The sequence below is a fragment of the Rhinopithecus bieti genome, unplaced genomic scaffold (assembly GCF_001698545.2).
Source record: "Rhinopithecus bieti isolate Rb0 unplaced genomic scaffold, ASM169854v2 scaffold_24999, whole genome shotgun sequence".
NCBI lineage: Eukaryota > Metazoa > Chordata > Mammalia > Primates > Cercopithecidae > Rhinopithecus > Rhinopithecus bieti.
This window is the reverse complement of record NW_016811342.1, coordinates 56,957-72,699: the sequence shown is the minus strand read 5'-3', so window position 1 is coordinate 72,699 and position 15,743 is coordinate 56,957. Positions and strand designations below refer to the sequence as shown.

Below are 15,743 nucleotides of genomic sequence, written 5' to 3'. Positions count from 1 at the left end.
TGACTCTCCTGCCTGTGTCAGAGCCACAGAAGGTATTTCGGCATATCTTTGGCCCATTTTGTAGGTGTTTTGGCTCTCATCACTTTGCTGGGTTTCTTCCACGTGTGGTTGTATCATATTGCTGGCTCCAGCCATCAGTTAATGTGAGCCTCTTTCCTAGGCCCTGCCTAGAGAGAACATTGTGACATATTCCTTAGCAAAGCACCTAAGTGATGTTAACATTCTGCATAGTTTTTTGCCCACAAGTGGGATTATGACATATATCTTTCTTCAGTTCAAAAGCATGATTATCAAGCTTATATTGGGATTCAGCCAATAGGAGATAGTTTGCCTCTTACCACCAGGTTTATATCAATAGGTAAGGTCCTTCATTGCATAGTTGTACCAAGCTCACAGAAGTTTACAACACTAATTCATATGATAAAAGCTTTTTGGGTGGTACAGAGAGTTTCATAACAGGGCCCAGCAAAAAGTTAAGATTGTGACTCTCAACTACACACTCAGGTGAAAGTAAAAGTTGTTACCATCCTACATTTACAAAGCCCGTTGTTGAGGTCCTGAGTCTAACATGTGAAGACAGCACAAAGTTGGAGTTGTGACTTTCATAAGTGATTCTGGTCACAGTTGGGATGGTGACTCATTTTTGGACCCAGCTCACCGGCATAATAATGGTCTCATCCCTGAAGCCAGCCTATAGGAGAGATGTTGACTGTCATACCTGGGTTTAGGGTATCTGCCCACCTCATAGGTTATGTAACTCTCCTCTCCAGAATGGGCCCTGCACAAAGGAAGGATAGTGACATATTGCAAGGCCAGACACACAGGCAAGAGTACTCTTTTGCCAGAGCCATGCCCAAAGGAGGACATTGTGACATATCTCTGGGCATATCACCTAGGTTATATGACTCCTGCTTGGGCCCTGCCAACCTGGAGAGTGACATATTTCTAGGACAGGCACACAGGTGATGGTACTCTTTTACCAGGGCTATGCTTCATGGAGGACATTGTGACATATCTCTAGGCCTATCACCTAGATGAAGTGACTCCCTCCTTGGGCCCTACCCACGTGGAGCACTGTGGCATGAGCAGAGAACCTGTACCTAGGTGATGTAACTCTCTTGGCTGGGTGCTGTCCTAAGAGAGCCTTGTGACCTGTCCCAGGACCCAGCACCCAAGTGATGTGGCTCTTCTGTCTGGTCTCTGCCCACATGTTATGTTGTGACATATTCCTAGGGAGACACCTATGTGATATAACTCTCCTCGTCTGCCTGAGCCCTGTCTCCTGGGGACATTGGGAAATATCTCTGAGTCCATGACCTAGATGATGTGACCCTCTTTTTCTGCCTGAACCTTCACAATAGGAAGATTTTGACACACTGCTGAGCCCACCACTCAGAATATGTTACTCTCCTCTTTTTCCTGAACCATGCCCACAAAAAAAGAATTTTGACCTATTGCAAGGCCCGGCATCCAGATGATGTTACTCTTCTTGCTGGATTCTGCATAAAGAGGAAATTATGGCATATTGCATATTGCTTGGCCCAGCATTCTTATGATGTGACTCTCCTGCCTGTGCTGGAGCCACCGAACGTATTTTGACATATCTAGGTCCCATTATGTAGGTGTTTTGGCTCTTATAACTTGGCTGGGGTTTTCCACATGAGATGGTGTCATATTGCTGGGTCCAGCACCCAGTTAATGTGGTCCAATTTCCTATACCCTGCCTAGAGAAAACATTGTGACATGTTGCTTGGCACAGCACCTAAGTGATGTTACCCTCCTGCCTAGTTTTTTGCCCACAAATGGGATTATGACATATACCTTACTTCAGTTCACAGGCATGATGATCAAACTTATATTGGGATTCAGCAAACAGGAGATATTTTGCCTCTCATCATTACACTTAGGGCAATAGGTAAGGTCCTGGGTTGCATATTTGTACCAAGGTCACAGAAGCTTACAACACTAGCTTACATTGTATCAACTCTTTGGTGGTAGAGAGTTTCTTAACAGTGTCCAGCAAAACGTTCAGATTGGAACTCTTGATTACACACCCAGGTGAAGTTAAAAGTTGTCACCATCCCACGTTTACAGTGCCCACTGTTGAGGTCCTGAGTCTAACAAGGGAATACAGCACAAAGTTGGAATTGTGACTTTTATATGTGGATCTGGCCACAGGTGGGATGGTGATGCATTTCTGGACCCAGCCCACAGTCATAATAATGGGTCTTCTCCCTTAACCTGGCCTATAGGAGAGATGTTGACTATCAAACCTGGGTTTAGGGCAACATGTAAAATTGTGAGTCCATTTGAGCACGTGGGCCTCAGAGAGGTCTGCAACTCTCATGCAGGCTTTATAAAGCCCTCAGATGTCATAGAGAGGGTTATACATTGGCCCTGGACACATGTGAGATTGTGACTCTAATACACACACTCAGCTAAAAGTTAAAGTTGTCACCGTCAAAGATGATGAGGTGGTGTCATATCACTGGGCCTAGTACCCAGGTGTTGAGACTTCATTCCTCAAATTCCTTTCCATGGGTGCATTGTTACATATCACTGGGTCAGAATCACAGTAGTGTGACTCTTCTGCCCGGGCCCTGTCAGCAGGAGATATTATCATATATATCTGGGCCTGTCAGCTAGGTGATGTGTCTCTCCAGCTTGTGCCCTGCCCCCAGAGGACATTTTGAAATATCATCGAAACTAGCGTCTAGGTGATGTAACTCTCCTCTCCTGCCTGGGTCCTGCTTATGAAAGGAATTGTGACATATGGCTGGGTGCAAAACCTAGGCTGTATGTGTCTCCTTTCTATTCTGGACTCTGCCACGAGAGGGGATTATTACATATTTATGAGCCTGGCAACTAGGTAGTGTGATTCTTGTCTTTTTCTTAAACCCTTTCTATAATGGGATTAGTGACACACTACTTGAGACTTTACCCAAGTGTTGTGACTCTTCTGCCTTGTCCCGCAGGAGAAATTGTGCCATATACCTGGGTTCAGCTCACATGCACAATAATGACTCTTATTCCTGGACCCAGCCCGTAGAGATATTTTGACTCTCATAGCCAGTCTTACGGCCAAGGGTAAAATCCTGGTTCTTCCACTTGTATAAACTTCACAGAGGATTATGACACTTAGGCATATTATATAAAGCCTGAGTGGTACAAAGAGTGTCATAACAGGGACCAGCAACCAGGTGAGATTGTGACTCTTGAATGCACGTCCAGCTGACACAATTGTCATTCTCACACATAAACAGAGCCTATGAGTGAGGTACTAAATCTCACACATAAAAAGCAGTCGAAGGCTGAAATTGTTACTCTCATACATGGATCTGACCCACAATTGGTTTGGTGACGTCTGAACTATGATTCAGCACATCTGTGAGGCTGTGACTCTTCTACTGGAACACAGTCTTCAACTGGGATTGAGGCTCTTACACATGGATCTTTCCCATTGTTGAGACTGTGACTCCTGTATATCTACCAGACTCACAGGAGGTGTTGACTCTCATACCTGAAGCCAAGACCTGTGTGGGGCTGTGAAACTTATTTCTTTACCTTTCTGAGTGTGTGACTGGGACATACAACTTTGCCCAGCCCCTGAGTGATTTGACTCTCCTTCCTAAACCGAGACCACAGGTGAAATTGTGTGATACATGGAACAAGCACCTAAGCAATATAAAACTCCTTCTCAGGTTCTACCTACAAAGAGAAATTTTACATGTCACTGGGACCAGCACCCAGGTGATGTGAATTTTCTGCCTGAACCCTGCCTTCAAAGAGCATTGTGGCTTATCTCTAGGTCTATCACGTAAGTGATGTGACTCCCTTCTATTGCCTTGTCCCTGCACTTGTGGTGCATCGTGATACATAACTGGGCACTGCACCCAGGTGACATGACTCTCCTTTTTGAGCTCTGCCAACAGGAAGCTTTGTAGCATATCACTTGGCTCAGCACCTAAGTGATATTTCTCCTCTCTTGCCTGGGCCTTGACCACAGGGTAGATTTTGACATATTGCTCAGCCCAGCAGCAATATGAGGTCACTCTCCTGCCTTGGTACTGCACACAAAAGTCATTGTGACATATATCTAGGCCAATTGCCTAGGTGAAGTGAGTCCCCTCCCTTGCCTAAGCCCTGTGCAAAGGGGGGACTTAGATATATCCCTGAAACCAGCATCCAGGTGATGTGACCCTTCTGCCAGGTTCCTGCCCACAAAGAGGATTGTGACATCTCACTAGACCCACACCCACCCAGGCAATGTGTCTTTTCTACCTTCTCCCTACCCACAGGTGATATTATGCCATATACCTGGGACCAGTCCTCTTATACCTGAAGCCAGGACATGTTCAGAATGGTGACTCTCATCTCTGGAGCTTTCCACAGGTGTTTTTGTGACATATACCTTTGCCTAGCTCCTGAGTGATTTAATAATCCTTCCTAGGTCTAGCTCACACGTGAGATTTTGACATATACCAGGGCCAGGCTCCTTTAGTGATTTGACTCGCTTAACAGTGTCCTCAGGGGGATTGTAGCATATCTTTATACCATCATCTAGATTACATGATTCCCCTCTTCTGCCTGAACATGCTTCCTGTGGAGATTGTAGCATTTCAAAGCACTGCTTCCAAATGATGTGACTCTCTTGCCTGAACCCTGTCCACACAAAGCATTGTGACATATCTCTGGGCCCATCATTTAGGTGATTTGAATCCCCTCCCTTGCCTGGACACTGCCCACAAGAGGCATTGTGCCTCAGAGCTGGGCCTAGCACTCAAGTTATATGAATTTTCTGCCAGGGCCTTGCCTACAAGGGTAATATTGGAATATTTCTGGCCCAGCATTTAGGTGATATGGCTGTCCTGTCTGTCTCAAAACCACAGAGGGGATTGTGACATATACCCAGGCACATCCACAGGCATGATAATGACTCTCATATGTGGACCCAGCCAGTAGGAAGGAGTGATGTCCTGGATCTTTTTCTGCTAAAAAGTTCACAGAAGCCTACAACAGCCACACATATTTTACAAAGCTTTTGGATTGTATAGAGAGTGTCACAACAAAGCCCAGCACACAGGTGAAATTTTGAGTCTCATATGCACACCCAGCTAACAGTAAAGACTGTCACTCTCTCACATAAATGAAGCCAACTGTCATACATAAAAACAGGATGTGTGGTATAGTAAATCTCATTCCTAGAATTTTCTGCCAGTGTGATTGTTATATAAGTTTTTGCCAAGTGCTTGTGTAATTTGACTCAAAAGGCTAGTTCCACCCCACACATGGGATTGTGATATTTACCTGGGCCAACCTCTACGTCATGTAACATTTTTGCTGGCCCCTTCTCTCAGTAAAGATAGTGACATATCACTGGATCCAGCACCCAGGTGATGTTACATTCTTGCCTGCACCATGATGACAGAAATCATTGTGACATGTGACTGTGTCCACCATTTAGGTGATATAAGTCTCCTCTCTCGAATAAGCCCTGCACACAGGGAGAATAATGACATATGTCTAGGCCAGGCAGAGAGGTGATGGTACTCTTTTGCCTGGGCCATTCCCCAAGGAGGGCATTGTGACATATCTCTGAGCATATTATCTAGGTGATGTGACCCCCTGCTTGGGCTCTGTCCACATGGACCATTGTGACATAAGGGTGGAACCTGCACTTGGGTGATGTAACTCTCTTGCCTGGGTCTTGTCCTAAGGTAATCTGTGGCATATCCAAGACCCAGCACCCAGGTGATGTGGCGCTTCTGCCTAATTTCTGCCCACATGTTACTCTGTGATATATACCTTGAGAAGCATGTAGGTGATATGACCTTCCTTTTCTGCCTGAGCCCTGCCTACTGGGGACATTGGGACATATCTCTAAGCCCATGACCTAAGTGATGTGACTCTCTTCTTCCACCTGGGCCTTTACGATGGAGGGATTGTGACACATTGCTGAGCAGCACTTAAGTGATGTGACTCTCCTCTTTCCTGAACCAGGCCCACAAAAAGGGAATTTTAATGTATTGCTGGGCCCAGGACCCAGATGATGTCATTCTTTTGCCTGGGTCCTGCATAAAGAGGGAATTATGACATATTGCTGGTCCCAGCTCCCTGATGATGTGACTTTCCTGCATGTGCTGGAGCCACAGAAGGTATTTTGACATATCTTGGGACCATTCTGCAGGTGTTTTATCTTTTATCTCTTGGCTCGGTTTTTTTCCACATGTGGAATTGTGTCCTATTGCTAGGTCCAGCACCAAGATAACGTTACCCTCCGTCCAAGGGCCTGCCTAGAGAGGGCATTGTAACATGTTGCTTGCCACAGCACCTAAAGGATATTACCCCCCTGCCTAGTTTTTTTGCCCACAAGTGTGATTATGACATATGCCATGCTTCAGTTCTCAGGCTTGATAATTAAGTTTATACTGGGATTCAACCAATGGGAGATATTTGCCTCTCATAGCTAGGCTTAGGGCAATAGGTAAGGTTCTGAGTTGCATATTTGTACAAAGCTCCCATAGTTTAAAACATGAGCGTGTATTGTATAAACTTTTTGGGTGGTACAGAGAGTTTCATAACAGGGCCCAGCTGAACGTTAAGATTGTGAGTTTCACCACCTCTTATGATGACGCTTGTCTTTCATGTGCATCTGATTCACATCTTTAACGAGTGTGTTCAAGCTCCTGCTTCCTTTCAGACAGAGTACAGAAAGTGCATTCCTCCCAGGAGCCCAGGCTTTACTCACCTCCTCTGTGAGGCTAAAGGTGAAAGTACTGCAGAGCTCAGAAGTTGCTTTTTAGAGAGGGCTTATATGCACAAAACTGAGTCTTGGTGTATGGATTTGTCTGAATTACATTTTGAATTTATTTTCTCTCCCAATGCTTGTAAATCTGGTGTTTGTAAAATAGTATCTGTACCTTTTTTGGTGGTGGCCCTTCATTCCAGAAAGTTTGTATTGCTTTCCATATGGATTTTCCAAGGTGCTACTGCTTGCTTTGGGTGCAATGCTCTAACATGAAGGTGAACTTTTGTTATTGGTGACCTGGTATTGTGTATTGAACTAACTTCAATTCTCACAGTATTAATCATAATTCCAAGAGGACTATGTTATGATCATATTTATAGACTTTGAAAATCTGACATAAAGTCCCCTGTTTCAGCAGCAAGTAAACATTAATTTTTTAGGTTAGTGTTTTGAGAAACTTGTGCTAAACAACAATCTGATTATTATTGTTGGACTATAACCCATGTGTTATTATAGCAGCTGTCCACTCTCAGTTTTGTGTATGTATAAACATATCTTTATGTAATAATTTTATCTATAACTTTAAGATTTTTTTCTTATGTTTTTCCAAACAGTGCTGGCATATTTTTAGATATATTACACAAAATGTACAACAAAATTCTAAATATTTAAAAGAAGACCTTGGCTTCCTGACCATTGTAAGTTTGTATTTTTTTTTAAGTTTGTATTTTTTATCTCCATTTTACATTGAATTGCAAATTTCTGTGTAAAGTTCTGTAATTATTTTTTTAAAATATTTGCAATGTTTTATCAGATAAATAAAACTAATAGTTTGGGTATCAGATTTGCTTCCTACAGTTTAAGTTTTGTAATGTCCTGTATAGTAAATAGCATCTTTTTAAAGAATACAATTTGCTGACTTTTACACATAGATACAGCAATGAAAGCACCACCACATTCCAGATTCAAGATAATAAACACATCCCTCTCTCTCCAAGGTTTTCTCCTCCCCCTTTCTAATTCATCTGTCCTTCTCCCTCCATTCTATTATCCTTCCCCTGAACTGCCATTTCATGTAATGGAATTGTACAGGGCAGGTGTTTTTGATGTTCTGGATTCTGTAAAGTCAGAAAAATCATTTTCACATTGATCCATATCATTTTAAATATTAATCGTTTGTTCTTTTTTATTACTAAGTAAAATTCCTTTGTATGGTCATGTGACAGTGTGTCTATCCTCTGCCTTAGAAAGAGACATGAGGCTTAATTTTTCCATTTGGTCTTTGTCCTGAAAACCAAAATCAGCACCTTTGCAAGATTTCTCTGTGTATCCTTGCGTTTTCCAAATCCATGATCAATTGACAGGGAAAACATCCAATTGATTTTGTGTTTAAAATTGTTCAAACATAAAGAACATAAATAATTATTATTTTGGAACTCTTGTTGAAAGGAAAAATCATTGACATGAGACAAGTGACTTTTGCAATTACCGTCAACATTTTATTATAAAAACGTTCATACATATAGCATTGATTTGTTAACACTTTAATGAACATGACTTAACACATATCTACCCCATCTTTCCATTCCTCCATCCATTCATCACCCCATCTTATTTTAGATGTATTTCCAACTAAATTGGAGACATCAACATACTTCACACTGAATGGTTTAGCAAGACTAACATTACTGAAATTCAGTATTTTTTAATAAAGTTTTTTTTTAAGGAAAAGGGAAATAAAAAAAAAAAAAAAAAACTTTTTTTTTTTTTTTTTTTTTTTGAGACGGAGTCTTGCTCTGCCGCCCAGGCTGGAGTGCAGTGGCCGGCTCTCAGCTCACTGCAAGCTCCGCCTCCCGGGTTCACGGCATTCTCCTGTCTCAGCCTCCCGAGTAGCTGGGACTACAGGCGCCCGTCTTGTCGCCCGGCTAGTTTTTTGTATTGAAAATATACAAATCTTAAGTGTGAGTTTGCTAACTTTGAAACCAGCGTACCCCCACCCCCTTTCAAGATCTACAATATTATGTCATCCCAGAAAGTAAATTCTCCCTCTTCCCAGCCAATCCCTTTCTCATCATAGGTTAATTTTGCTTAATCTAGAATTTCACATATATAGATGCAGGCCATGCGATAGGTACTCTTTTGTGTCTGCCTTATTCTGCTCAACACAATGTTTCTGAAATTATTCCCATTGTTGCATGGATTTCTAATTCAATTCTTTCCATTTAGGACTCAGCATATGCGTAGTCCTACCTGTTGAATGGCTATCTCTGTTTAGGTCACCATCTTGAAAGAAACATTTAAAATTAAGATGTTTTCAAGAACATACAGCTAAGTCCTGAGGAATCTATGTAAAAGTATAATCAGAAGCCATTATCATTATGGATATTTGGTTTTACAAAAAAAAAATCATGGAAAATATTTATTAGCATAAGAATTACAAAAACTCTGCCATTAACATTATGAAAATTGGCCGGGCGCGGTGGCTCAAGCCTGTAATCCCAGCACTTTGGGAGGCCGAGGCGGGCGGATCACGAGGTCAGGAGATCGAAACCATCCTGGCTAACACGGTGAAACCCCGTCTCTACTAAAAAAAAAAATACAAAAAATTAGCTGGGCGTGGTGGCGGGCGCCTGTAGTCCCAGCTACTCGGAGGCTGAGGCGGGAGAATGGCATGAATCTGGGAGGCGGAGCTTGCAGTGAGCCGAGATCGCGCCACTGCACTCCAGCCTGGGCGACACAGCGAGACTCCGTCTCAAAAAAAAAAAAAAATCATAAAATTAAATAAGTTGGTATTAATAGAATGTCAACAGAGCTTTCAGGCAAAATAAGTTTTTTTTTTTTTTTACCTTTGTGTTCCTTATCAGAAATAAAGTATGGAGTTTCACCACTTAAATAGAAAATTATTTCTAAACTTTTCTGCCTTGTAGTTCTATGGTATGGATGGAAGAAAAGTTTCTACTCTCCTCTCTAAATGTTCACTGCAGAAATAAACTGACAACAGACAGCTTAACAGGAGAAGAAAAACATACAACCTTATTAACAGGCATAAACATGGGAGCCAGCCAAAAAATGAGACTGCAAGAAGAGCCAGATTCTTGATGCTTAAAGAGCACCCTCTTCTCAGGGCAGAGGGAGATGGAGATGTAGGTAATTTAGAGGGGCACCACATGATTTTTTAGGGGAAATGAAAGAGCCCAAGGAACAAACAATTTTCTGACACAAAATTCCTCTGAGATTATAGGGAAGAGGCAACAAACTGCAGGAAGGTGAAAAAAAGAACAGCACTGTGTCTCATGAGGAAGAGAAAACCCTCTAAATAATAAATAAGAAGTGTGTCTGGACATGGTAATAAGTGGTAATCTCAAATTACATCATTTGAAGTGCATGTTCCTGGTTGCAGCTGGAGAGAGATCAGTATGTCAAAAGTCTGGACTTGATAAGCATTTGGCTGCTAAGTTGTGCCATAATTTAGCTTTTAAGCCTTTTTATTTATTGGGTAAACTGAGCTCTACATTTTCTTTTGCTGTTCAGTATAGTAAAAGTGTCTGGGTGTCTAGGGGCTGAACCTTCTTCTGAACAATGACTTATAAAAAATACTAATACCACAATAATTTTTTATATTCAAGGAAAGAGGAAGAATGTTTTATTTTTACAACTCAGATAATTACACATCATTCAGCACTACTCTTCATGATATGTAGAAAACAGAAAATATATAAGTTATGAAGATATCTAGGTACATTAAACAGTCTCTACCCCACTTAGTCCTGAACAGAGAATTTTCAGTGTAAATTGGAGAAAGTTTTCGATTGAACCACTTTTTAAATATTGCATTAAGAAAAGTTCAGTTGAGCTGTTTGACTTAGACATCTTCACACCTTCTCATCTTTGTCCTTGTTACCTAGTCATCTATCCCATTATCTCCTATGCAGGGAAGTTGTGGGTGCCTCACAGTGTTTCTTCGCTTCTCGTTTTTTCATATGTGTGACATTTCTCCTAGCTCTGAACTGGGCCAGCTACTTTTCCCCTGAAACCGAGCAGTGGCTGTGGGATAGATGTGGTTGCTCTTTCATCTTTTTAGATGACCCATTGTTTCTATCAAAATCCTAGTACAGTATTTATTTCTATTCTAGGTGCAAAATCAGAAAAAAAAAAAAAACCCTACAAAGAACTTGAAAGATGCTATTTCAATAAATAACTCTTGAATTTCAGAGGCATATAACCCACATCTGTGACAGGATTTGCATTGCATCTTGGCTATGATGAAAACAAATATTTCATGTCTTAGAAGATGAAGATCGTACAATATATATATGGAATTCCTTGTGAGAATTCACTAATTGGTGAGAATATTTTGTGTTAGGTTTAAACCAGCTGTAGTGAAGCTGGTGTCAGGGAATGGAAAGTGGACTTTGAATAGAGCAGACACAGAAGAAAGATGCTCTACTGCAGATCAGGGAAAAGCAGGGGGTGAAATGTTACAAATTCTAGAACTCAGAGAACTGAAGGTAATTACTTCCTTTTCACATTGTGAAACATTTTAACCTGTGATAAAATATTCATAACATTAGATGATAATTACCATCTAACCATATTGAAGTCTACAGTTCAGTTATTTGAAGTATATTCATGTCATTGCTTAATTATTATCTGCTAAATGTCTTCTCTCAAGTCTTTCTTAAAGTCATGAAATGTAAATGATGAATCCATGGATTAACAGTGGAAAGCCTGGAAGTCCAATAGTCAGGAAGTCCATAGCCAGGAAGATATGCTATCTGTCAGGGTCCCCATAGCATGAAAGTGAGTTTGCCCTGGAAAGGGAAAAAACAGCTTTTTGCCCTCAGATTTCTCACCTTTTTCTCTTCCCATCTGAACCAAGGATTCAGGTCCATTTGTATGCATACAAAGAAAAGGGGTTTATCTTTTTCAGGAATTAAAACTGACCTGCAAGACGTCTTTTCTTCATGGAGATCTATAGAAGCTGAAGTCCAAAAGGTGACAATGAAGCTTGGCAGTTACAAAATCTACAGATAAAGAAAGATTGCCAAGCAAGAGTAAGATATTCATTGACACAAATACTGTTGTATGAACCATGTCCCAATGAAAGTAGACAACTATAATGTTCTTGAGAATATTTTCTGCAATATTTGTGGCAAATTCAGTGGGGATAAAATTGAGTTTTTTCTTCCTGCTTTATTAGTTCAATCTTCATATTTTCTTTTCCTTCCTATATTCTCATTTATAATTTTTTAGGGGGAAGAAAAGTACTGGTACTGGCATTGTTCAATTTAATGCTTGGGTCACCTCTGGATTCATTATCACACTCTTAGATTTTGGTCATATTACATTGTATTTTTCTGCCATATGAATAGTCTTTTTAAATTAATTGTGAGATGCTGATTAATAATCTTTAGCAATGAATTAAAGCCTAGTAGCATTTTATCTTGCTGCAGAAAAGATGGGAGTCTACTTCTGGGGTATGACCAGGGTTCCTAGCACACCTGGATACCCTCTATATAGTCAGCCCTCTATATACTCAGCAATTGAGGTCATCAGTGCAGGCTCAGCCCCTACAAAGACCAGGGTATTTCCTGTCCATCTCTATTGCTGGTGTGTAATTCTTCTGGGTTCCAACCAAAACCAGTGGACTTCAGTAGGGGTCACTCTGATTGGCAGACCCTCAATCCACTTCTTTTCCATCTAATCCCATGCATGTGTGCAAAAGCTGCTCTGCTTCTTTGCATCTCAGTCGTCCCTTTCAGAATCCAATGATGAAACTCAGGGAAATGGGCTCCAAATGTGAGGGTGACCTTCTTCCTGGGCGTTCTTCTTCTCCATCTCAGCTTCATGTCCGTTTACTTCTGTGTTAGCAATTTGATGAATTAAATTATGGGTTTTATATACTGTCTGGTGTTTCCTATTGTTCTCACAGGAGATCAGAAACTTCAGATGCACTCGTGTCTCCTCAAGAGCAGAATGCTTCCTTAGATTCCTTCCAGACTCAGGTTTTGTGTTTCTAGTTTCCAAGGGCACAGCAGAAGTAGTGATGTCCTCACTAGCTTTTCACTTGCATTAAACTGTGACCTCATTTAGGGTGAGGACAGGACCCTGTTCCCATTTCAGCTTTAGCACCTCACAACACACTCCTTGCTTGAGGTCACTCCAGGTAACATGTGTTGAAGGATGGCCTGGGTGGTCAGAAACAAGTACATTAACTTTCTCTTTAAAGTGTTATTGTTCCTGTTTCCTAGAGTTCTTGGAATTTTACACATCCTTCATATGAAATCAAGTATCAAGTGAGATCCTTAGAATCAGAACCATGAATCAAGTAGTGTGAAGGCAGTACAGCAAACCTACCTTTTTAGGCCATTTTGTTTTTCTGCACTCACTCTCTGTGAACCGAACCTTGTTAAAGTTGCTCAACACCAGAGTGGATGATACGCAGTTGTCACCAATTTTCAGGACATAACACCCTGACTAAGTAGCCATTTAGATAATTTCTAATTCAGTATATGTGCACAGCACTCAAATTAGCCTTATCTCTCAATAAGGATCTTTAAAGTCGATGATAAGAGTTCCATTCCTGAATTATGGAAATGTACAGTAGTGAACTGCAGGGTTAATGACACCATGTTCTGGAAGGATCTCTCTAAGACTGATTGTCAGGATTTTGGCATTAGCCTCTGATGGAGAATCGGGTCTCCCACGGGAGGAGTAAGATGAGTAGCGATCCCTACTCCATCCTGATGGAGTTAGTTTTGATGAGTTGGTGAGGTCTGGTTTTCCACACTAAACTAAAATGAGCTTTCGCTGTGTCAAGCACAAGGCTGACCCCAGAAGCAGACGTAGTAAATCTCATAGAAGCTTGTAATAGTCCTTACTTACTAAAGAATAGGACTATAGAGCTATTATGATGATTTGGAAATAACAGGTGACTTGCTAGGAGGCCGAGTGTGATTTTTCTTTGTCCCTCAATGGATGGTGTCAATTCTTCCTCCAGTTGTGAGGATCATTTGCTTCACTTATGGGAAGGTTGGCAGAGGACCTTTGAATCATGGCTTTCAGATGTCAGAAGGGAAGAGAGAATCCCACAAGGGCTAGTGAATCATGTGCATGTATTTCCCTTCTCACCTCAGGAAGCTGAGAATGAAAGAACGTGAGTGAGCAGAAAAGAAGAGACAGCTGTCAGAGGCAGAGGGAAATGTAAAATTGATTATGGGAAAAAAAAACACAGCTACATGTGAGTTCAGAAATTGAACACCAGCCTCTTGGGAAATCTCCATTGGAGTGTTTTGTTTTCAACCTTTGTACAATGTTTAGACACAGTTAACACAGAAATAGAAACAAATGGTCAGAAGACATATATAAAGAGAGAGATAATTCACACAAGGGAAAACAAAGTACCTTAAGATTTACCAGTGACCAAAGCGTGTGAAGTAGGGAAGCATCTCCTGACCCCAATGCAGGTCAGATTGTGTGGAATCTAGGTTCATACTAGCCTTTCTAGGGATTGTGTGAGTTTTTGTCATCCTTAGAAAAGCACGTTGTTGTAGGATCAACCACATTCTTCAAACTGACCGTGCCTGTTGAGAAGCCTAGCTTTTTCTGCCCTGTGAAATATGGCAAAGACATTAATACAATGAGAATAGAGCTTTATGATAAAAGATGACAAGTGAAGGATGAATTAGGTACATATTGAGAATAGGCAAGAAAATTGTCGACTCAGAAACCATCAGGCATTAAGTAAAGCAGGAGGAATCATTATAGCAATACCTTTGATCATACTGTACTTTTATAACCATATGAAAAATGTTTTCTATGTATAGATTTACATAGGGTACAGTTATGAGATGACAGGAACATTACAGATTATTTAAAATCATACTGAAAATGGTGCTTTATCTGATGAAAGTGATTCTAAACCATAGGACAATGATTTAAGACATTCAAGAGCTGCAGTGGTGGGTAGAGGATTACTATAGATGAGAGTTAAGGAGCCTTCCTCCCCACAGTTATGGAATCTTTCAGTGCTGATGCAGATGATTCCACAACACTTGGACTCTCTCAACATATAATTTTTCATGTGTTGGCTTTTTCAGATCATGCTTTCTGCAAGAAAGGCTCTCGAAGAGTCCTGTCTCCCATGGGGAGTCAGACAAGGAGCGATCCCCTGCCTCCCAGATGCTCCATTTTGATTTAGTTGTGAACTTGTTAAATACTATTTAAAAAAGTGTTCTGAACTTGTTAAATCAAAACATGGTTTTTTTTCTTTGACATAAGGTCGCACATCACAAAGCATTTACTCAGATAATTGTTTCTAGCTTTTAGTACTGGATATTTGTATGTGCCTATGAAAGCTCAATAGGCCTAGACATGCCACTTCTTAACTTCCACAAAAAGAGTGTTTGGAACCTGTTTCATCAAAACGCATGTTTAATTATGTCTGTAAAACAATACATCACAAAGCGTTTTACAAATGGCTTATTTCTAGTTTTAGGGCTGGATATTTCTATTTTCATGCAAAAGCTCAATAGGTTCAGAAACATCACTTCTTAGATTCTACAATAAGCCTGTTACAAACTCGTTGAATCAAAACAGTTTCCATTCTGTAATCTAAAATAGCATATCCCAAAGCATTTTCACAAATAGATTATGTTAGAACTGGATATTCATATGTCTCTGTAAAGGTTCAATAGGCTTTGAAATGTCACTTAGATTCTACAAAAGTGTTTGAAACCTGTTTCATCAAAATGCAGGTTTAATTCTGTGATATAAAATAGCACATCACAAAGCATTTTTACAGACAGAATGTTTGGGTTTTAGGGCTAGATATTCATATTTTTTTATAAGGGCTCAATAGGTTCAGAAACATAACTTTTTAGAATCTATAAAAAAAGTGTTTTGAACTTAAATCAAAACACGGGTACAATTGTGCTATATAAAATAGGAAATAACAAAGTGTTTTCACACATAGCTTGTTTCTAGTTTTAGGACT

The 15,743-nt window shown here is 40.6% G+C and overlaps 1 long non-coding RNA gene across 2 annotated transcripts; it reads left to right on the top strand.

The window, feature by feature from the left end:
• The first annotated feature begins 5,672 nt into the window (after positions 1–5,672).
• Positions 5,673–14,942, top strand: LOC108543336 (uncharacterized). Of its 2 annotated transcripts, none has more exons than XR_001889535.1 (4): positions 5,673–5,751; positions 7,363–7,446; positions 11,679–11,802; positions 14,848–14,942. It is a non-coding gene; the product is annotated as an uncharacterized LOC108543336 (long non-coding RNA). The 2 variants fall into 2 exon arrangements; XR_001889534.1 differs by lacking the exon at positions 14,848–14,942 and adding an exon at positions 13,885–13,977.
• The last annotated feature ends 801 nt before the right edge of the window (positions 14,943–15,743 follow it).